We start from the raw sequence: 21,813 nt of genomic DNA, 5'->3' as shown, positions 1-21,813 counted from the left end.
TTTGTAGTATCACCTGGGTGGTAGAGACACAAGTGTGTGAGGTTTTTAAAAATCGTTGAGCTCTATATTTAATAGCTGTGCATTCTGTAGTATGTGATCATTGACATTCAGGTTTTATCAGTCATAAAAGTCCTTGAGAAAAGTAGACAAATATCTGCAATACAATGGGGAAAAATTCACTGATGACGGCATTTAAAAAATATATATATAATAACCTATAAACTTATATGCAGGCTGGGCGCGGTGGCTCAAGGCTGTAATCCCAGCACTTTGGGAGGCTGAGGTGGGTGGATCACGAGGTCAAGAGATCGAGACCATCCTGGTCAACAAGGTGAAACTCCGTCTCTACTAAAAATACAAAACATTAGCTGGGCATGGTTGTGCGTGCCTGTAATCCCAGCTACTCAGGAGGCTGAGGCAGGAGAATTGCCTGAACCCAGGAGGCGGAGGTTGCGGTGAGCCAAGATCGCGCCATTGCACTCCAGCCTGGGTAACAAGAGCGAAACTCCGTCTCAAAAAAAAACAAAAAACAAAAAACAAAAAAATAAACTTACATGCAATGTTAACATTTACAAAGTGTTAAAACTTTCCTGAATATCATTATTTTTAGAACTAAAGAAAAACTGTATACAAAAGGACAGTCAGATCAGGCTTTGGATAAGAACTGTTAAGTCAATTGAAACACAAATGCCGGCCGGGCGCGGTGGCTCAAGCCTCAGCACTTTGGGAGGCCGAGGCGGGTGGATCACGAGGTCAAGAGATCGAGACCATCCTGGTCAACATGATGAAACCCTGTCTCTACTAAAAATACAAAAAAGTAGCTGGGCATGGTGGCACATGCCTGTAATCCGAGCTACTCAGGAGGCTGAGGCAGGAGAATTGCCTGAACCCGGAGGCGGAGGTTGCGGTGAGCCGAGATCGCGCCATTGCACTCCAGCCTGGGTAACAAGAGTGAAACTCCGTCTCAAAAAAAAAAAAAAAAAAAAAAAAAAAATGCCTCCTAGGATACCTATTTTATAAAAGACCCTAGGTTCTGAACACATAAGCCACTGCATTCCATCCCTTTCATACTGAGAGAAATACAAAGGAAAACCTCCACCGCTGGACCTGCAGAGATGTGAGCAGAGACAAACCCGGCTCTGGTGCCCGGCTCCTGCCCAACCCTCCCAGTCCTTCCTCCTTCGTGACCCTGTAACTCCACCTCCAAGAAGCCAGCAAGAGGAGCTGTGAGCCGGGCGCGGTGGCTCAAGCCTGTAATCCCAGCACTTTGGGAGGCCGAGGCGGGTGGATCACGAGGTCAAGAGATTGAGACCATCCTGGTCAACATGGTGAAACCCCGTCTCTACTAAAAGTGCAAAAAATTAGCTGGGCATGGTGGCGCATGCCTGTAATCCCAGCTACTCAGGAGGCTGAGGCAGGAGAATTGCCTGAACCCAGGAGGTGGAGGTTGCGGTGAGCCGAGATCGCGCCATTGCACTCCAGCCTGGGTAACGAGAGTGAAACTCCGTCTCAAAAAAAAAAAAAAAAAAAAAAAAAAAGCCGGGCGCGGTGGCTCAAGCCTGGGTAACTAGAGTGAAACTCCGTCTCAAAAAAAAAAAAAAAAAAAAAAAAAAAAAAAAGCCGGGCGCGGTGGCTCAAGCCTGTAATCCCAGCACTTTGGGAGGCCGAGGCGGGTGGATCACGAGGTCAAGAGATCGAGACCATCCTGGTCAACATGGTGAAACCCCGTCTCTACTAAAAATACAAAAAATTAGCCGGGCATGGTAGCGCGTGCCTGTAATCCCAGCTACTCAGGAGGCTGAGACAGGAGAATTGCCTGAACCCAGGAGGCGGAGGTTGCGGTGAGCCGAGATCGCGCCATTGCACTCCAGCCTGGGTAACGAGAGTGAAACTCTGTCTCAAAAAAAAAAAAAAAAAAAAAAAAGAGGAGCTGTGATGTCCCCCAGTTCTCCCACTTTCTCTGCTGTCCTGACCAAGAAACACCAGGTGCTTTGACTGTTCTAGCTGGGCAGCTCATTTCTCTTGCAGGCTTGAACCCAAACTGGGGCCATGAATATTCCCATGTACCAAACAAAGATGTTAGAATTGTTACCCAAAATTCGGAAAGAAACTGGCACCAGCCCTGAGCCAAATTCCTGAATCTTTCCTGTAAACTCCATACCATGACACCCTTTACAGGGGCATACCTAAGCAGAACATCCTTTTCTCTCAGTGCCTATCCAAGCATAGGCTACACCACCAGATAAGTTCCCCTAACGAACACTGGACCAACCACTCTGGAGCTTGGTGCTTCCTTCTTTGGAGTCCCAACAAGTCCAATTCTCACAGAGGCTAAGGCACTCCCATATGGGAATTCCTCTGCCAACAGTTTTAGGGCAACCCCAGCTGGAGGTTCAGCCTGAGGAAATGAGAGCCAAACCCAATTCTAGTATATTCATCACGTATATGATTAAATAAAGGCAAACAACCTAGGCATCTCTTCGGGCTGCTCGAAGAAAGCACCAAAGCCATGATGACTTACAAACAACATTATTTCTCACCTCTCTGGAGAGTAGAAGTCAGAGATCACAGCCTGCTTTCTGGTTGCTGAGGCTGGCTCCTCACTGAGTCCTCACAAGGTGGAATGAGAACAAACTCACGCTGGGACCTCCTTTAAGACAATGTATCTATTTGTGGCGGACCACCTCCTAACCACCCTGTTAGAAGGATAGGGTTTAATTATGTAAATTACATTCAGTTCACAGCCCATCAACAGGATGGATTAATGAGAGAGTACAACCAAATAGTATACCCACGCAACCAACGAAAAATAATTTAGAACCTGATACAAACAAACTCCGCCAATTTTGAGACAAGGGGCTCCAAACACTGCCTATGTGATAATAATAATGAATTATTGTTAACTGTTTGGGGTATCCTTTTTTTTTCTTTTTTAAGTTCTCTTTGAAGCCCAGTGTGGTGGCTCATGCCTGTAATCCCAGTACTTTGGGAGGCCACGGTGGGTGGATCACCTGAGGTCAGGAGATTGAGACCAGCCTGGCCAACATGGCAAAACTCCGTCTCTACTACAAATACAAAAAATTATCTGGGCATGGTGGCAGGTGCCTGTAATCCCAGCTACTTGGAAGGCTGAGGCAGGAGAATTACTTAAACCCGGGAGGTGGAGGTTGCAGTGAGCTAGATCTCACCATTGTACTCGAGCCTGGGCAAGACAGCAAGACTCTGTCTCAAAAAAAGAAAAAAAAAGTTCTCTTTGAAAGATACAAACTAGGCTGGGCGCGGTGGCTCACGTCTATAATCCCAGCATTTTAGGAGGCCGAGGCGGGTGGATCACTAGGTCAAGAGATCGAGACCATCTTGGTCAACAAGGTGAAACCCTGTCTCTACTAAAAATACAAAAATTAGCCGGGCGTGGTGGTGCACGCCTGTAGTCCCAGCTACTCAGGAGGCTGAGGCAGGAGAATTGCTTGAACCCAGGAGGCGGAGGTTGCGGTGAGCCGAGATTGCACTCCAGTCTAGGTAACAACAGTGAAACTCCGTCTCAAAAAAAAAAAAAAAAAAAAAAGAAAGAAAGATACAAACTAGAATACTTAATGACTATTAGTGAAATGATTACCCTGCCCATGCACAGACAGTTATCTAAGATAGCAATAGGGATGCAGGGCATCAGCACAATCTCTCTTCTTTTGTGTTCCTCTCAACTGTTTCACAAAAGCTTCTCCACTCACTCCCTCCACTCCCCCAGATGGAGTCTTACTCTGTCACCCAGGCTGGAGTGCAGTGGAATCATCTCTGCTCACTGCAATGTCTGCCTCCCGGGTTCAAGTAATTCTCCTGCCTCAGGCTCCCAAACAGCTGGGATTACAGGTGCCCACCACCATGCCTAGCTAATTTTTGTATTTTTAGTAGAGACAGGGTTTCACTGTGTTGGCCAGGCTGGCTCGAACTCCTGACCTTGTGATCCACCTGCCTTGGCCTCCCAGAGTGCTGGGATTACAAGCATGAGCCGCCGTGCTCAGCCTTTCTTTTCTTTTTCTTTTTTTCTTTTCTTTGAGGTGGAGTTTCACTCTTGTTGCTGAGGCTGGAGTGTAATGGCAAGATCGTGATTCCCAGCAACCTCCTTCTCCTGGGTTCAAGCGTTACTCCTGCCTCAGCCTCCTAAGTAGCTAGTAGCTGGGATTTCAGGCATTTGCCACCACACCCAGCTAATTTGGTATTTTTAGTAGAGATGGGGTTTTCCATGTTGGTCAGGCTGGTCTCAAACTCCCAACCTTAGGCAATCCACTTGCCTTGGCCTCCCAAAGTGCTGGCTTTACAGGCGTGAGCCACCTGCCCAGCCTCTCCTAGAGTTCTGATCAGCCCTGTTCAGAGCTCCTAATTTCTTCAGAGCTTTGTATTTCCCTCTTTTGAATCTGTCCAACTTCAGCCAGAGACAGGGACAAGCATCTGCTGTATTACCTCCTTTACCCCTCACTTTCCTAGGAGGATGGTATGCCTGGCACTCTTCTTTTTCTTTTTTTTATTTGAGTCAGGGTCTGGCTCTGTCACCTAGGCTGGAGTGCAGTGGTGGGATCTCAATTCATTGTAACCTCCGCCTCCTAGGCGCAAATGATCCTCCCACCTCAGCCTCCAGAGTAACTGGGACTATAGGTGTGTGCCACCACACCCCGTAATTTTGTAATTTTTGTAGAGATGGAGTTTCCTCATGTTGCCCAGGCTGGTCTCAGTCTTCTAGGTTCAAGTGATCTGCCCGCCTTGGCCTCCCAAAGTGCTGGGATTACAGGCATGAGCCATTGCACCCAGCCTGTCACCCTTATTTTACAGAATAAATTGAGGCTCAGGAAAGGTATTTGACTAGGGTCACAGCCAGGACAAGTGGTAGAGCTGAGAATTAAACCAAGCCATGTAGATCCACTCAGAATCCTCTGCCCTATGCAGTCTCCTGCTCTGCTACAAGCCATGTTTGTCCTGATAGGCAAATCATTCCTCCAGTGCAAGGGCAAACAGCCTTTATGGGAGGATGGAGGACATTAGGCCTGGGGGCCTCAGAGGCAAGTTGTCTGCACAGCCCTTTCCTGAGAATATCACCAATCCATCCCCTTCAGAGGGAGAGACAGTCTCTGTTTATCTAGCCTATTTATTTCATTAGATAAATTTAATGATAGCAACACCCTGTAATAACTTATCTTCTGCATAACATTTTTCCTTTTACAAAATTTAAATTTCCATTTAAACAAAAACTAAGTCACTCGGCCAGGCGAGCGGCTTATGCCTGTAATCTCAGCACTTTGGGAGGCCAAGCTGGGTGGATCACCTGAGGTCAGGGGTTCGAGATCAGCCTGGGCAACATGGTGAAACCCCGTCTCTACTAAAAATACAAAGTTAGCTGGGCATGGGGAAGCGTGCCTGTAGCCCCAGCTATTTGGGAGGCTGAGGCAGGAGAATCACTTGAACCCAGGAGTGGAAGTTGCAGTGAGCCGAGATTGTGCCATTGCACTCTAGCCTGGGCAAGAAAAGCAAAACTCCATCTCAAAATAAAACAACAGCAACAACTAAGTCAATCAAAGATATGCACTTTGACAGAGTGACCTACCATCCTTCCTCCAAATCTGTCCTCCAGGGGCTCCCTGAAGCCCATAGTCTGGAATCAATGCAGGGCAATAATCCTGACTAAATGGGTGGTGTCTGACCACAGGACCCAGGGTGGGCAGTTCTGTTACTGTGGGGCATCCCCATTTATTCTCCAGTAGGGTCCTATGACAATCTATGAAATGTGCCATGTGGCAAGTTTAGGCCTCAATAAAGGAAGGCACAGTCTCCTCACCATTAGCCTTTCAGACTAACCCCCAAGTTAACAAAAACGGGCCCAAGGGAAGGAGTGCTCAAAAAACTTGGACAAAGTAGAGTTCCAAGGATCAAATGTCACTCAAACGATGGCTTATGATTTCTCTTTTATGCTGCACATTATTCCAAACAAGATGTTTCAATTAACAAATGACAAATTTTCAAAGAAAGCTCTAAAATGATAACCTCCAAAAATAAATGATTGAATTTTTAAAATCTCAGTTATTTTAAAAGTTACACCAGACTGAAGACAGGTATGATTTTATGACTGATCCCCAAGCTCTGCCATGAAGACAAATTTAGAGGTTGAACACTCACCATAAATATCTCCCTCTTCATCCTTCTTCCTTACAAAATATGATTTAGGTTCCAGCAATACAGGTGGCATAAAATATTTTAATTCAAACTCTGATATTTCTGAAAGGAAAAAGAAATATCTGTCCAAAAAATTGAACCATATAAAATACTCCAAGTCATATAAAATACTCCAAGTCATCATTACTTTTAATCAGAGAACATAACCTATTATGCAATAGTTGCAAAGATCTAATGTGCTACAACTATGCTATGCTGTAATCCTTTATCTGAGACATTCAAAGAATATACAAATTACTGTTTTAAACCGGGGTCTCAAAGAATCTTGATGATCATACTGAATAAACATGAACAAATATGTCAAAAATTAAGCAAATAAAGAAACATTTAAACTACCTCCAAATTGTTTGTATTAAGTGTTAAAATCCAAGATCTGTCCTCCATAGGCTTCTATTAAAATAAATTACAGTTTCGATGTTGCTCAATGAAAGAAGCAAACATAATGTAAACATTTTGCTGTCAGTGATGGACTGAGGTTTATTATCCTTAATTAATAAAGAGTAGAGCCTGGCGTGGTGGCTCCCATTTGTAATCCCAGCACTTTGGGAGGCTGAGGTGGGTAGATTACCTGAGGTCAGGAGTTTGAGACCAGCATGGCCAACATGCTGAAACCCCATCTCTACTGAAAATATAAAAATTAGCCAAGTGTTGTGGCACATACCTGTAATTCCAGCAACTTGGGAGACTGAGGAACAAGAATAACTTGAACCTAGGAGATGGAGGTTGCAGTGAGCCAGGGTTGTGCCACTGCACTTCAGCTTGGGTGATAGAGTGAGAATCTATAAAAACTAAACTAAAATAAAAACAAAGAGTGGATGCAAACCAACAGGAAACAGGTAAACACCTGAACAGAAAAGTGAGCACAGGTTATGTTCATCAGGTCACAAAGAATGATAATGTTTTAAGCCGGGCGCGGTGGCTGACGCCTGTAATCCCAGCACTTTGGGAGCCTGAGGCAGGTGGATCACCTGAGGTCAGGAGTTTGAGACCAGCCTGACCAATACAGTGAAACCCTGTCTTTAAAAAAAGAAAGAAAGAAAGATAATGTTTTTTTTATTTTGTTTTGTTTTGTTTTTTAAAGACGGGGTTTCACTATGTTGGCCAGGGTGGTCTTGAACTCCTGACCTCAGGTGATCCGCCTGCCTTGGCCTCCCAAAGTGCTGGGATTACAGGCGTGAGCCACTGCGCCCGGCCGAAAGATAATGTTTTAAAAGAAAAATAAGCATTTGTATATCAAAAATACTAAAGATGCAATTTAAAATTTCACCTATCAAACTGAGCATGTTTTGTAAATTTTTTTTTTTTTTTTTGAGACGGAATTTCGCTCTTGTTACCCAGACTGGAGTGCAATGGCACGATCTCGGCTCACCACAACCTCCGCCTCCTGGGTTCAGGCAATTCTCCTGCCTCAGCCTCCCGAGTAGCTGGGATTACAGGCATGTGCCACCATGCCCAGCTAATGTTTTGTAGTTTTAGTACAGACGGGGTTTCACCATGTTGGCCAGGATGGTCTCGATCTCTTGACCTCGTGATCCACCCGCCTCGGCCTCCCGAAGTGCTGGGATTACAGGCTTGAGCCACCGTGCCCGGCCATTTTGTAGATTTTTAATTGTCATCTAATTATTTTCTTTTTTGGATTTTTTTTTTTTTTTTTTTGAGACGGAGTTTTGCTCTTGTTGCCCAGATTGGAGGCCAATGGTGTGATCTTGGCTCACTGCAACCTCTGCCTCCCAGGTTCAAGTGATTCTCCTGCCTCAGCCTCCTCAGTAGCTGGGATTACAGGCATGTGCCATCATGCCCAGCTAATTTGTTTGTATTTTTAGTAGGGATGGGGTTTCAACATGTTGACCAGGCTGGTCAGGAACTCCTGATCTCAGGTGATCCACTCGCTTCTGCCTCCCAAAGTGCTGAGATTACAGGCATGAGCCACTGTACCTGGCCATTAAAAAATTTTTTTTGAGATAAGGTTGTGCTCCATCACTTAGAGTATAATAGAGTGGTATAATCATGGCTCACTGCAGCTTCAAACTCCTGAGGTAAAGCAATCCTCTCACCTCAGCCTCCAGAGTAGCTGGGACTACATACAGGTGTGCGCCAGCATGCTTGGCTAATATATATATTTTTAATTTTTAGAGAGATGGGGGGTCTCCCTTTGCTACCAGCTAGCCTCAAACTCCTGGGCTCAAGGGATCCTACTGCTTCAGCCTCCCAAGGTGTTAGGATTATAGACATGAACCACCACACTCAACCTGTCATCAAATTCAATTTCGAAAAGAGAACATGGAAATGGACACTCTCGGGCCGGGCGCGGTGGCTCAAGCCTGTAATCCCAGTACTTTGGGAGGCCGAGGCGGGTGGATCACAAGGTCAAGAGATCGAGACCATCCTGGTCAACATGGTGAAACCCCGTCTCTACTAAAAATACAAAAAAATTAGCTGGGCATGGCGGCGCGTGCCTGTAATCCCAGCTACTCAGGAGACTGAGGCAGGAGAATTGCCTGAACCCAGGAGGCGGAGGTTGCGGTGAGCCGAGATCGTGCCATTGCACTCCAGCCTGGGTAACAAGAGCGAAACTCCGTCTCAAAAAAAAAAAAAAGAAAATGGACACTCTCCTACAATCTGATGAAATCTGGCACAAACTTTTTGGTTATCTGGCAGTATGTCTCAAAGACATAGTACGTGTATGTGCATGTACATCTATGTACATACATGGCACAATTACACCTCCAGGAATTCATCCTAAGGATCATCATGATCGTGCACAGTTGAGAAAACTAAACTGTAAATCACTGGAATGTGCGGCCACAAGAAAGTGGATAACAACTTTGGGCACACGCACACAGTGGACAGGGCAGACGCTCTCCTCACTCCACTACCTGATGGGCCAAATTAACTGACATTCTCCACTCTCCTATAAAAGACTGGTGGTTGACAGGACTCTTGGATAATCTGTACATCTGTGTGAGAAATTCAACACCATGCTGCCTAAGACTCTGCCATGTTCATTCTAAACACCCATTTATGCCAGTTGTATTTGTCATTAAAAGCCTGGAGGCCAGGTGTGGTGGCTTACACCTGTAATCCCAGCACTTTGGGAGGCCAAGGCAGGTGGATCACGAGGTCAGAAAATCACAACCATCCTAGCTAACATGGTGAAACCCCATCGCTATGAAAACGACAAAAAATTAGCCAGGCATGTTGGGACGTGCCTGTAATCCCAGCTACTCGGGAGGTTTAGGCAGGTGAATCGCTTGAATCCGAGAGGCAGAGGTTGCAGTGAGCCAAGATCACACGAATGCACTCCAGCCTGGGTGACAGATTGAGACTCTGTCTCAAATAATAATAGTGTTATCAGGAATAGGCTGGGTGGGGTGGCTCATGCCTGTAACCCCAGCACTTTGGGAGGCTGAGGTGGGTAGATTACTTGAGGTCAGGAGGTTGAGACCAGCCTACCTAACATGGAGAAACTTGGTCTCTACTAAAAAAAATACAAAAATTAGCTGAGTGTGGTGGCATAAGCCTGTAATTCCCGTACTCGGAAGGTTTAGGCCCAAGAATCACTTGAACCCAGGAAGCAGAGTTTGCAGTGAGCTGAGATTGTGCCGCTGCACTCCAGCCTGGGCAACAGAGTGAGACCCTGTCTCCAATCAATCAATCAATCAATACCAAGAGTGAAGAGCTTTTTAAAACAGATATACCTGAGGCTGGGTGCAATGGCTTATGCCTGTAATCCCAGCACTTTGGGAGGCCGAGGTGGGTGGTTCACTTGAGGTCAGGAGTTTGAGACCAGCCTGGTCAACATGGTGAAACCCAGTCTCTACTAAAAATACAATAATCAGCCGGGTGTGGTGTAGAGACGAGGGTTTCATCATGTTGGTCAGGCTGGTCTCAAACTCTTGACCTTAGGTGACCTGTCTCCTTCAGCTTCCTATTGTATTTTTACACAACGATCGTCCCAGCTACTTGGGAGGCCGAGGCAGGAGATTTGCTTGAACCCTGGAGGCAGAAGTTGCAGTGAGCTGAGACCATGCCACTGCACTCCAGCCTTGGTGACAGAGCAAGACTCCATTAAAAAAAAAAAAAAGTCTGGAAACTTTTCTTTCTTTAAAAATAAAGACGAGCATCTTGCTTTGTTGACCAGGCTGGTGTCGAACTTCTTACCTCAAATGATCCTCCTGTCAGCCTCCCAAAGTGATGGTATTACAGATATGAGCCACCACACCTGGCCTAGCCTGGAAAAATTTGCACCTGATCTAAGAGGTTGTGTTAGGTGTCTTTAAAGTTCGTTTATATTCTGAACTGGGCACTGTGGCTCATGCCAGTAATCCCAACACTTTAGGAAGCTGAGGGAGACAGGTCACCTAAGGTCAAGAGTTTGAGACCAGCCCGAACAACGTGATGAAACCCTCGTCTCTACTAAAAACGCAAAAATTAGACAGGCGTGGTGGTGTGCATCTAATCCCTGATACTCAGGAGGCTGAGGCAGGAGAATCGCTTGAATCCAGGAGGCAGAGGTTGTGCAGTGAGCCTAGATCTCTCTCCATTGCACTCCAGCCTGGGCAACAAGAACAAAACTCCATGTCAAAAAAAAAAAAATGTCTTTTACGTTCTGTCTTTATTCATCCATTCTATAGAAATAAAAACTGGATATTACAGGGATTGTTTAGACAAGAAACTGGAATAAGTGGATCTTCTCTCCAAGAATAGGCTTTATGCCTGTAGCCAAAAGATTGCAAATTGAGACAGGGCGAGGTGACTCACACCTATTATTCCAGCACTTTTAGAGGCTGAGTTGGGTGGATCACTTGAGTCCAGGAATTCGAGACCAGCCTGGGCAACATGGCAAAACCTCATCTCTATAAAATATACCAGAAAAAATGTACCTATAGTCCCATCTAGAAGGGAGGCTGAGATGGGAGGATTATTCCAGCCCAGGAGATTGACGATGCATTCACCCGCGACTGCACCATTGCACTTCATGCACTCCAGCCTGAGTGACAGGGTGAAACTCTATCTCAAAAAAAAAAAAAAAAGACAAAAGATTGCAAAGTGAATAAAGATACTGTTGTTTAAATTTAAAATAAAGTGTTTATACATATATTTTATTTTTACTTCTTCTATAACTAAACATCTGCTATTCCCTAGCATATAAAATAAATATATATAGCTTCTAAAAACATGGTGCAAGGCCAGAAACATTGGCTCACACCTGTAATTCCAGCACTTTGGGAGGCCACCATGGCAGGATTATGTGAGCCCAAGAGTTTGAGACCAGCTTAGGCGACATAGGGAGATCCTGTCTCTACAAAACAATTTTAAGAAAATTAGCTGATCATGGCGGCATGCACCTGTGGTCCCAGCTAATTGGGAGGCTGAAGTAGGAGGATCACTTGAACCCAGGAGCTTGAGGTTGCAGTGAGCTATGAGGCTGGCCGCAGTGGCTCGCACCTGTAATACCAGCACTCTGGGAGGCCAAGGCGGGCAAATCACCTGGGATCAGGAGCTGGATACCAGCCTGACCAATATGGTGAAACCCTGTCTCTACTAAAAATAGAAAAATTAGCCAGGCATGGTGGGTGCCTATAGTCTCAGCTACTTATGAGGCTGAGACAGGAGAATTGCTTGAATCTGGGATTACTTTATTTCTTCATGTAAAAAAGAAAAAACAGCCGGGCGCGGTGGCTCAAGCCTGTAATCCCAGCACTTTGGGAGGCCGAGGCGGGTGGATCACGAGGTCAAGAGATCGAGACCATCCTGGTCAACATGATGAAACCCCATCTCTACTAAAAATACAAAAAATTAGCTGGGCATGGTGGCGCCTGTCTGTAATCCCAGCTACTCAGGAGGCTGCGGCAGGAGAATTGCCTGAACCCAGGAGGCGGAGGTTGCGGTGAGCCGAGATCGCGCCATTGCACTCCAGCCTGGGCAACAAAAGCGAAACTCCGTCTCAAAAAAAAAAAAATAAAATAAATTAAAAAAAATAAAAAAGAAAAAACAGTCTCACTCACTGTCACCCAGTCTGGAGTGCAGTGGTGAGATCTCAGCTCACTGCAATCACTTCCTCCCAGGTTCAAGTGATTCTCCTGCCTCAACTTTCCAAGTAGCTGGAATTATAGGCATGCACCACTACCCATGGCTAATTTTTATAATTTTAGTAGAGATGAAGTTTCACCATATTGGCCAGACTGGTCTTGAACAGTTCTGACCTGAAGTAATCTGCCAGCCTCAGCTCCCCAAAGTGCTAGGATTACGGGCGCGAGCCACTGAGTCCGGCCTAAGATTATTTTTATAATCAGAAGAAATATTACTTAAGTTTTTGTTAGTCTTTCCAACTTTTCATTTGGAAATGCTACTAAATTGATAATCAAAAACATGATTGTGACAGAAAAGGCCTTTGGTGCTACGTGAGCACTTGGTCACTCAGTAAGATAGAAACTCAGTTTCTGTGGAGAAGGGACTACAGTGACACAGAATAAACCTGAGAATGACTGAATTTCCTCTGCAGGATAAACCACAGGGGAGTGCACAGCACCCCAGTCACCCAAGGGTTGGGGGACACCAAGAGACACCCCAGGGAGGAGGGGAGCAAGGCAGAGCTGGGGGAATGCTCTGGAAATGTCAGAGCCTGGGTTGATCCTGTTCAGATTTCTGACTTCTTTGTGCTCATCCTCTATCAGAGCTGCTCACACTGTCTCCTTTTCTCAGACCCTAGGGCTTAAATGATGAGTTGTTAATGAACCAGAGACCAGGGTGCACAGGACAAGCAGCTGTGTTAAAAGGTGCTGTATTGGCCGGGCGCGGTGGCTCAAGCTCGTAATCCCAGCACTTTGGGAGGCCGAGGCGGGTGGATCACGAGGTCAAGAGATCGAGACCATCCTGGTCAACATGGTGAAACCCCGTCTCTACTAAAAATACAAAAACTTAGCTGGGCGTGGTGGCACGTGCCTGTAATCCCAGCTACTCAGGAGGCTGGAGAATTGCCTGAACCCGGGAGGCGGAGGTTGTGGTGAGCCGAGATCGCGCCATTGCACTCCAGCCTGGGTAACAACAGCGAAACTCCGTCTCAAAAAAAAAAAGGTGCTGTATCCTAGAACCACAGGGGACTCACAGTGGTTTCATTCCATCAAATAAATTCTTTTTGGATGGTGTAAATACAGGATTTCGTGGAAAGAGTCTTAAGTTCAAATTTTGATAGGAAGACATAGATAAAACAATTTATTTACTTTTTGACATAGGGTCTCCCTCTGTTGCCCAGAGTGGAGTGCGGTGGCATGATCAGGACTCACTGCAATGTTGACCTCCCAGGTTCAAGTGATCCTTCCACTTTAGCTTCCTGAGGAGCTGGAACTATGTGTGCTGTCACCACACCTGGCTAATTTTTTTTTTTTTTTTTTTTTTTTTTTAGTGGAAATGAAGTCTCCCTATGTTGCCCAGGCTGGTCTAGTGCTCCAGGAATCAAATGATCTTCCTGCTTGGGTCTCCCAAAATGCTGAATTGCAGGTATGAGCCACCAAGCCTAACCTTGAATTCTTAAAATTATCTGTAGCACATGTGAATAGAGTTTGTGAACTATACACGAACTTTAAAGTCATAATATGCATTAACCTAAGAATATTGTAGTAGAGTTAGGCTTTTGCAGGAATCTCCGCCAGCCTCGTAAATATTCACTAAACAATGACTCTTTTCAGGGCCCCCATCCTTAGTAGTTGTCAATATCCTATTAGCTATGATCATTTGAATAGAAGGTGCCTGGGGATGAGGGGTCATTAATTCCAGTATCTGATTCAGACAATACTAACCCCCAGGCAATCTGGCACCAATCCCATTTGTACTGTAAGCTGTTGTTGGCAATTCTCTCTGAGAAACACTTTAGAAACATAATCCCTGGTAAAGAGCAGCAGAAAGCTCTACACTGCAAGTAAAACTAAATATCATTTCCAAATGTAAATTGTTTGACAATTAAAAAAATACAATTTAAATAATAGCATGAATGGGCTGGGCAGGTTGGCTCATGTCTGCAGCCCCAGGACTTTGGGAGGCCAAGATGGGCGGATCACTTGAGATCAGGAGGTTGAGGCCAGCCTGGCTAACATGGAGAAACCCGGTCTCTACTAAAAAAACTACAAAAATTACCTGAGTGCACCTGTAATCCCAGTTACTCAGGAGGCTGAGGCCTGAGAATCACTTGAACCCAGAAAGCGGAGTTTGCAGTAAGCTGTGATTGTGCCACTGCACTCTAGCCTGGGCCGCAGAGTGACACCCTGTCTCCAGTAAATAAATAAATAAATAATACCAAGAGTGAAGAGCTTTGAAAAACAGATATATGTCAGGGTGGGCCAGGTGACTAGTGCCTGTAATCCCAGCATTTTGAGAGGCCAAGGTGGGTGGTTAAGCTGATGTCAGGAATTTGAGACCAGCCTGGTCAACATGATGAAACCCCGTCTCTACTAAAAACACAAAAATTACTGGCGGGGAGATACCATGATCATGAAGGTGGTTTTCCCAGGGCAAGGCTCATCCATTGCACTCCAGATGCCGGATGTGCTGACCCCTGTGATTTCCCCAAATGTGGTAAACTGAACTGCAAAGCTTGTGGTAGTGGGGGACTGTGTTTGTGCATTCCCCTGATAAAAAATAAATAAAAAAAATTAGCCAGATGTGGTAAATGCCTGTAATTCCAACTACTTGGGAGGCTGAGTGAGGAGATTTGCTTGAACTCAGAGGCAGAAGTTGAAGTGAGCTGAGATTACACCACTGCACTCCAGCCTGGGTGACAGAGCAAGACTCCGTATCAAAAAAAAAAAAAAAAAAAAAAGGCTGGAAATTTTTCTTTTGTTCAAAATAAAGATGGGCATCTTGCTTTTTTGACCAGGCTGGTGTCCAACTCCTTGCCTCAGATGATCCTCCTGTCAGCCTCCCAAAGTGTTGGGATTACAGGTATGAGCCACCACACATGGCCTATCCTGGAAATATTTGCACCTGATCTAGGAGATTGTATTAAGTGTCTTTAAAGTTCTTTTACATTCTGAGTCCGGTGCTGTGGCTCATGCCAGTAATCCCAGTACTTCAGAAAGACAAGGGAGGCAAATTACCTACAGTTAAGAGTTTGAGACCAGCCTGGCTAACATGGCGAAACCCTGTTTCTAGTAAAAATACAAGTATTTGCCAGGCATGGTGGTGTGCATCTGTAATCCCAGCTACTCAGGAGGCTGAGGCAGGAAAATCCCTTGAACCCAAGAGGCAGAGGTTGTGCAGTTAGCCGAGATCTCTCATCATTGCACTACAGCCTGAGCAACAAGAGCAAAACTCAATCTCAAAACAAACAAACAAAAAAAACGTCTTTTACATTCTGTCTTCATTCATCCATTCTATAGAAGGATGGTTTAGACAATAAACCGGAATGAGTGGACCCTCTCTCCAAGAATGGGCTTTACACTTGTAGCCAAAAGATTGCAAAGTGAGACAAAGCAATGTGGCTCACACCTGTAGTCTCATCTGGTAGGGAGGCTGAGATAGGAGGATCATTCCACCCCAGGAGGTTGATGACACATTCACCCGAGACTGCACCACTGCACTTCATTCACTCCAGCCTAAACCACACCGTAAGACTCTATCTTAATAAATAAATAAATAAATAAATAAAAAATTTTTAAAAATTGCAAAGTGAATATGCTGTTGTTTAGGGTTGGGCATGGCGGCTCACTTCTTTAATCCCCGAACGTAGAGTGTCCGAGGTGGGCAGATCATGAGGCCAAGAGTTCGAGACCACTCTGGCCAATATGGTGAAACCCTGTCTCTACTAAAAACACAAAAATTAGCCGGGTGTGGTGGCAGGCCCTGTAGTACCAGCTACTCAGGAGGGTGAGAAAGGAGAATCACTTGAACCTGTGAAGTGGAGGTTGCAGTGAGCTGAGATTTCGCCCCTGCACTCCAGCCTGGGTGACAGAGTGAGACTTCATCTCAAAATATATATAAAATATATATTTTATATATTTTTTACATAAAAATATGTATATATACAGTTGTTTAAATTTAAAATAAAGTGTTTAGGCATATATCATATTTTATTATTTTCCACATTAACTCACTTCTTCAATAACTAAACATCTGTGATTCCCTAACATATAAAATAAATATATATGGCTTCTAAAAACATGGTACAAGGCCAGGCACAGTGGCTCACATCTGCAACCCCAGCACTTTGGCAGGCCACATTAGAAGAATTACATGAGCCCAAGAGTTTGAGACCAGCCTAGGTGACATAGATCCTGCCTCTACAAAACAATTTTAAGTAAATTAGCTGATCATGGCAGCATGCACCTGTGGTCCCAGCTACTTGGGAGGCTGAAGTGGGAGGATCATTTGAGCCCAGGAGCTCCAGGCTGCAGTGAGCTATGATTATGCCACTGCACTCCAGCCTGGGTGACAGAGTAAGATCCTGTCTCAAAAAATAAAAAAATAACAAAACACGGTAGAAAAAAATGACTGATATACTAAAATACTGATAATACATTTAGGTGAAAAGAAGGATAGAGATTTCACAGCAGTTATCTCTATCTCACTAACTGTGGTCATTTTAATAGAAGGTGCCTGGGGTGAGAGGTCATCAGCTCCAATATCTAATTCAGACAATGCCTATTCCCAGCCCATCCAGCACCAATCCCACAGGCAGTCTAAGCCATGGTTGCCAATTGTCTCTGAGGAACACTTGGGAAATCTACTCCCTGATAAAGAACAGCAGAAAGCTATACTATAAGTAAAACTAAATACCGATTCCAAATGTAAATTGTTTGACAATTTAAAAAAATACTGTTTAAATAATAGCAGGAATGGACTGGGCAGGGTGGCTCATGCCCGTAGCCCCAGGACTTTGGGAGGCTGAGATAGGTGGATCACTTGAGATCAGGAGGTTGAAGCCAGCCTGGCTAACACAGAGAAACCTGGTATCTACTAAAAAAAAAAAAAAAAAAAAAACTGCAAAAATTACCCAGGTGCTCCTGTAATCCCAGTTACTCAGGAGGCTGAGGTCCTAGAATCACTTGAACCCAGAAAGCGGAGTTTGCAGTAAGCTGTGATTGTGCCACTGCACTCTAGCCTGGGCCGCAGAGTGACACCCTGTCTCCAATAAATAATGCCAAGAGTGAATAGCTTTGAAAAACAGATATATGTAGCCGGGCGCGGTGGCTCAAGCCTGTAATCCCAGCACTTTGGGAGGCCGAGGCGGGTGGATCACGAGGTCAAGAGATCGAGACCATCCTGGTCAACATGGTGAAACCCCGTCTCTACTAAAAATGCAAAAAAAATTAGCTGGGTATGGTGGCACATGCCTGTAATCCCAGCTACTCGGGTGGCTGAGGCAGGAGAATTGCCTGAACCCAGGAGGCGGAGGTTGCGGTGAGCCGAGATCGCGCCATTGCACTCCAGCCTCGGTAACAAGAGCAAAACTCCGTCTCAAAAAAAAAAAAAAAAGAAAAAGAAAAACAGATATATGTCAGGGTGGGCCAGGTGGCATGTTCCTGTAATCCCAGCACTTTGGGAGGCCGAGGTGGGTGGTTAAGCTGATTTCAGGAATTTGAGATCAGACTGGTCAACATGGTGAAACCCTATCTCTACTAAAAACACAAAAATTACTGGCGGGGAGATACCAGGATCATGAAGGTGGTTTTCCCAGGGTGAGGCTCATCCATTGCACTCCAGATGTGCTGACCCCTGCAATGTCCCCAGATGTGGGAAACTGGACTGCAAAATTTGTGGTAGTGGGGGACTGTGTTTGTGCTTTCTCCTGATAAAAAATAAAAATAAATAAATAAATTAGACAGGTGTGGTGGTATACATCTGTAGTTCCAACTACTTGGGAGGCTGAGTGAGGAGACTTGCTTGAACCCGGAGGCAGAAGTTGCAGTGTGCTGAGATCATGCCACTATACTCCAGCCTGGGTGACAGAGTCAAACTCCATATTAAAAAAAAAAAAAAAAAAAAAAAAAAGAAGGCTGGGAATTTTTTACTTTAAAAATAAAGATCGGGATCTTGCTTTGTTGACAAGGCTGGTGTAAAACTCTTCACCTCAAATAATCCTCCTGTCAGCCTCTCAAAGTGTTGGGATTACAGGTATGAGCCACCACACCTGGCCCGGCCTGGAAATATTTGCACCTGATCTAGGAGGTTGTATTAAGTGTCCTTAACATTCTTTTACATTCTGAGCCTGGCGCTGTGGCTCACGCCAGTAATCCCAGCACTTTGGAAAGCCAAGGGAGGCAGATAACCTTAAGGTCAAGAGTTTGAGATCAGACAGGCCAACATGGTGAAACCCCGTTTCTACTAAAAATGTAAAAATTTGCCAGGCATGATGGTGTGCATCTGTAATCCCAGCTATTCAGGAGGCTGAGGCAGGAAAGTCTCCTCAACCCAGGAGGCAGAGGTTGTGCAGTGAGCTGAGATCTTTCACCATTGCACACCAGCCTGGGTGACAAGAGCAAAACTCCCTCTCAAAAAAAAAAAAAAAAAAAAAAAAGAAAAGATCTTTTATGTTCTGTCTTTATTTATCCATTCTATAGAAATCAAAACTGGATATTATAGGGATGGTTTCGACAAGAAACTGGAATAAGTGGACTCACTTTCCAAAAATGGGCTTTACACCTGTTGCTAAAAGACTGCAAAGTGAGACAGGGCGAGGTGGCTCACACCTATTATTCCAGCACTTTGGAGGCTGAGGTGGGCAGATCACTTGAGTCCAGGAATTTGAGACCAGCCTGGGTAACATGGCAAAAACCTTGCCTCTACAAAATATACAAAAAAATGCAGCTGTAGTCCCATCTAGTAGGGACAGTAGTTAGTGGGCTAGAGATAACTGCTTTGGGGCCAGGTGCGGTGGCTCAAGCCTGTAATCCTAGCACTTGGGGAGACTAAGGCAGGTGGATCACGAGGTCATAAGATCAAGACCATCCTGGTCAACATGGTGAAACCCCGTCTCTACTAAAAATACAAAAAAATTAGCTGGGCATGGTGGCGCATGCCTGTAATCCCAGCTACTCAGGAGACTGAGGCTGGAGAATTGCCTGAACCCAGGAGGCGGAGGTTGCGGTGAGCCGAGATCGCGCCATTGCGCTCCAGCCTGGGTAACAAGAGCGAAACTCCATCTCAAAAAAAAAAAAAAGATAACTGCTATGAATTATGCATCTTTGCATACAGCACAGGGCCCTGAAAAGAGTCATTGTTTAGTATATGTTTACTGACTGGCTCAGATTCCTGCAAAAGCCTAACTTTGCTACAATGTTGTCAGGTGAATGCCTATGATGACTTTAAAGTTCGTGTAGAGTTCACAAACTCTATTCACATGTGCTACAGATAACTTTAAAAGAATTCAGAGCTGAACAGGGTGGCTCACACCTGCAATTCTAGCACTTTGGAAGACCCAAGCAGGAAGGTCGTTTAAGTCCAGGAGTTCAAGACCAGCCTGGACAACATTGGGAGACACCCATCTCCACAAAAAATTTTTTAAAAAAATTAGCCGGGGGCTGGGCGCGGTGGCGCAAGCCTGTAATCCCAGCACTTCGGGAGGCTGAGGCGGGTGGATCACGAGGTCAAGAGATCGAGACCATCCTGGTCAACATGGTGAAACCCCGTCTCTACTAAAAATACAAAAAATTAGCTGGGCATGGTGACGTGTGCCTGTAATCCCAGCTACTCAGGAGGCTGAGGCAGGAGAATTGCCTGAACCCAGGAGGTGGAGGTTGCGGTGAGCCAAGATTGCGCCATTGCACTCCAGCAAAAAAAAAAAAAAAAAAAAATTAGCCAAGTGTGGTGACAGTACCTGCAGTCACAGCTACTCAGGAAGCTAAGGTGGGAGGACCACTTAAACCTGGAAGGTCCAGGTTACAGTGAATGGTGATTGTGCCACTGCAACAGAGGGAGACCCTATCTCAAAAACTAAATAAACCATTGTATCTATATGTTGCTACCAAATTCTAATGTTTGAACTCAGGACTCTTTTCATCAAATCCTGTATTTATACCACCCAAAAAGAAGTTATTTGATGGAAGTAGGGAAGCTAAGATGGGAGGATCATTCCTGCCCAGGAGGATGATGATGTATTCACCTGAAATTGCACTACTACACTTCATGCACTTCAGCCTGAATGACACCCTAAGACTCTATCTCAAAAAAAGAAAATGAAAAAGAAAAAAAGATTGCAAAGTGAATATGCTGTTGGCCAGACTTGTCTTGAAGTCCTGGCTTCAAATGATCTGCCTGCCTAGGCCTCCCAAGGTGTTGGGATTACAGGGGTGAGCTACCTCATCTGGCCTAAGATATTTATTTATTCATTCGTTTATTTATTTTTATGAGACAGAGTCTTGCTCTGTCACCAGCTGGAGTCCAGTGGCGCTATCTCCGCTCACTGCAACTTCCCAGGTTCAAGTGGTTTCCCTGCCTTAGCCTCCTGAGTAGCTGGGACTATGGGAGAGTGCCACCATGCTCAGCTAATTTTTATTTTGTATTTTAGTAGATACCGGGTTTCACCATATTGGCCAGGATTGTCTCAATCTCCCGACCTCATGGGCTACCCGCCTCTGCCTCCCAAAGTGCTGGGATTACTCACATGAGCCACGGTGCCCAGACAGATTATTTTCATAATCAGAGGAATCTTCGCAACTCTTCTTGTGGGAATGCTACTAAATGCATAATCAAAAAATGATTGTGGCCGGGCGCGGTGGCTCAAGCCTGTAATCCCAGCACTTTGGGAGGCCGAGGCGGGTGGATCACGAGGTCGAGAGATCGAGACCATCCTGGTCAACATGGTGAAACCCCGTCTCTACTAAAAATACAAAAAAGTTAGCTGGGCATGGTGGCGCGTGCTTGTAATCCCAGCTACTCAGGAGGCTGAGGCAGGAGAATTGCCTGAGCCCAGGAGGCGGAGGTTGCGGTGAGCCGAGATCGCGCCATTGCACTCCAGCCTGGGTAACAAGAGCGAAACTCCGTCTCAAAAAAAAAAAAAAAAAATGATTGTGACAGAAAAGGCCTTTGGTGCTACATGAGCACATGGAGGTCACGCAGTGAGACAGAAATTCAGTTTCTGTGGAGAATGGACTGCAGTGACACAGACTAAACCTTGGAATGACTTAATTTCCTCTGCATGGCACCCCTATCACCTGGGGGGGGGGGCACACCAGGAGACACAGCAGGGAGGAGGTGGGCAGGGGAGAGCTGGGGGAATGTTCCGGAAAGGTCAGAGTCTGGGTTGATTTCTGTTCAGGTTTCTGACTTCTTTGTGCTCATCATCCATCAGAGCTGCTCACACTGTCTCCTTTTCTCAGACCCTAGGGCTTAAGTTATTGAACCAGAGACCAGGGTGCACAGGACAAGCAGCTGTGTTAAAAGGTGCTGTATCCTAGAACCACAGGGGACTCACAGGGGTTTCATTCCATCAAATAAATTCTTTTTGGATGGTGTAAATACAGGATTTTATGAAGAGTCCTGAGTTCAAATATTAGAATTTGGTAGCAACATACAGATACAATGGTTTATTTAGTTTTTGAGATAGGGTCTCCCTCTGTTACCCAGACTGGAATGCAGTGGCACAATCACCACTCACTATAA

At 45.3% G+C, this 21,813-nt stretch overlaps 2 non-coding genes across 2 annotated transcripts; both read left to right on the top strand.

Annotated features, from left to right (window-relative positions):
- The first annotated feature begins 14,677 nt into the window (after positions 1-14,677).
- LOC120368381 (U1 spliceosomal RNA) lies at positions 14,678-14,846 on the top strand. Its single transcript, XR_005582535.1, has one exon. It is a non-coding gene; the product is annotated as a U1 spliceosomal RNA (small nuclear RNA).
- Positions 14,847-17,842: 2,996 nt separating this feature from the next.
- Positions 17,843-18,004, top strand: LOC120368382 (U1 spliceosomal RNA). The gene has a single exon (XR_005582536.1). It is a non-coding gene; the product is annotated as a U1 spliceosomal RNA (small nuclear RNA).
- Positions 18,005-21,813: the final 3,809 nt, after the last annotated feature.

This window comes from Saimiri boliviensis, chromosome 9 (assembly GCF_048565385.1).
Source record: "Saimiri boliviensis isolate mSaiBol1 chromosome 9, mSaiBol1.pri, whole genome shotgun sequence".
Lineage (NCBI taxonomy): Eukaryota > Metazoa > Chordata > Mammalia > Primates > Cebidae > Saimiri > Saimiri boliviensis.
The sequence above is the reverse complement of the archived record's forward strand: the minus strand, read 5'-3'. Positions and strand labels throughout refer to the sequence as shown.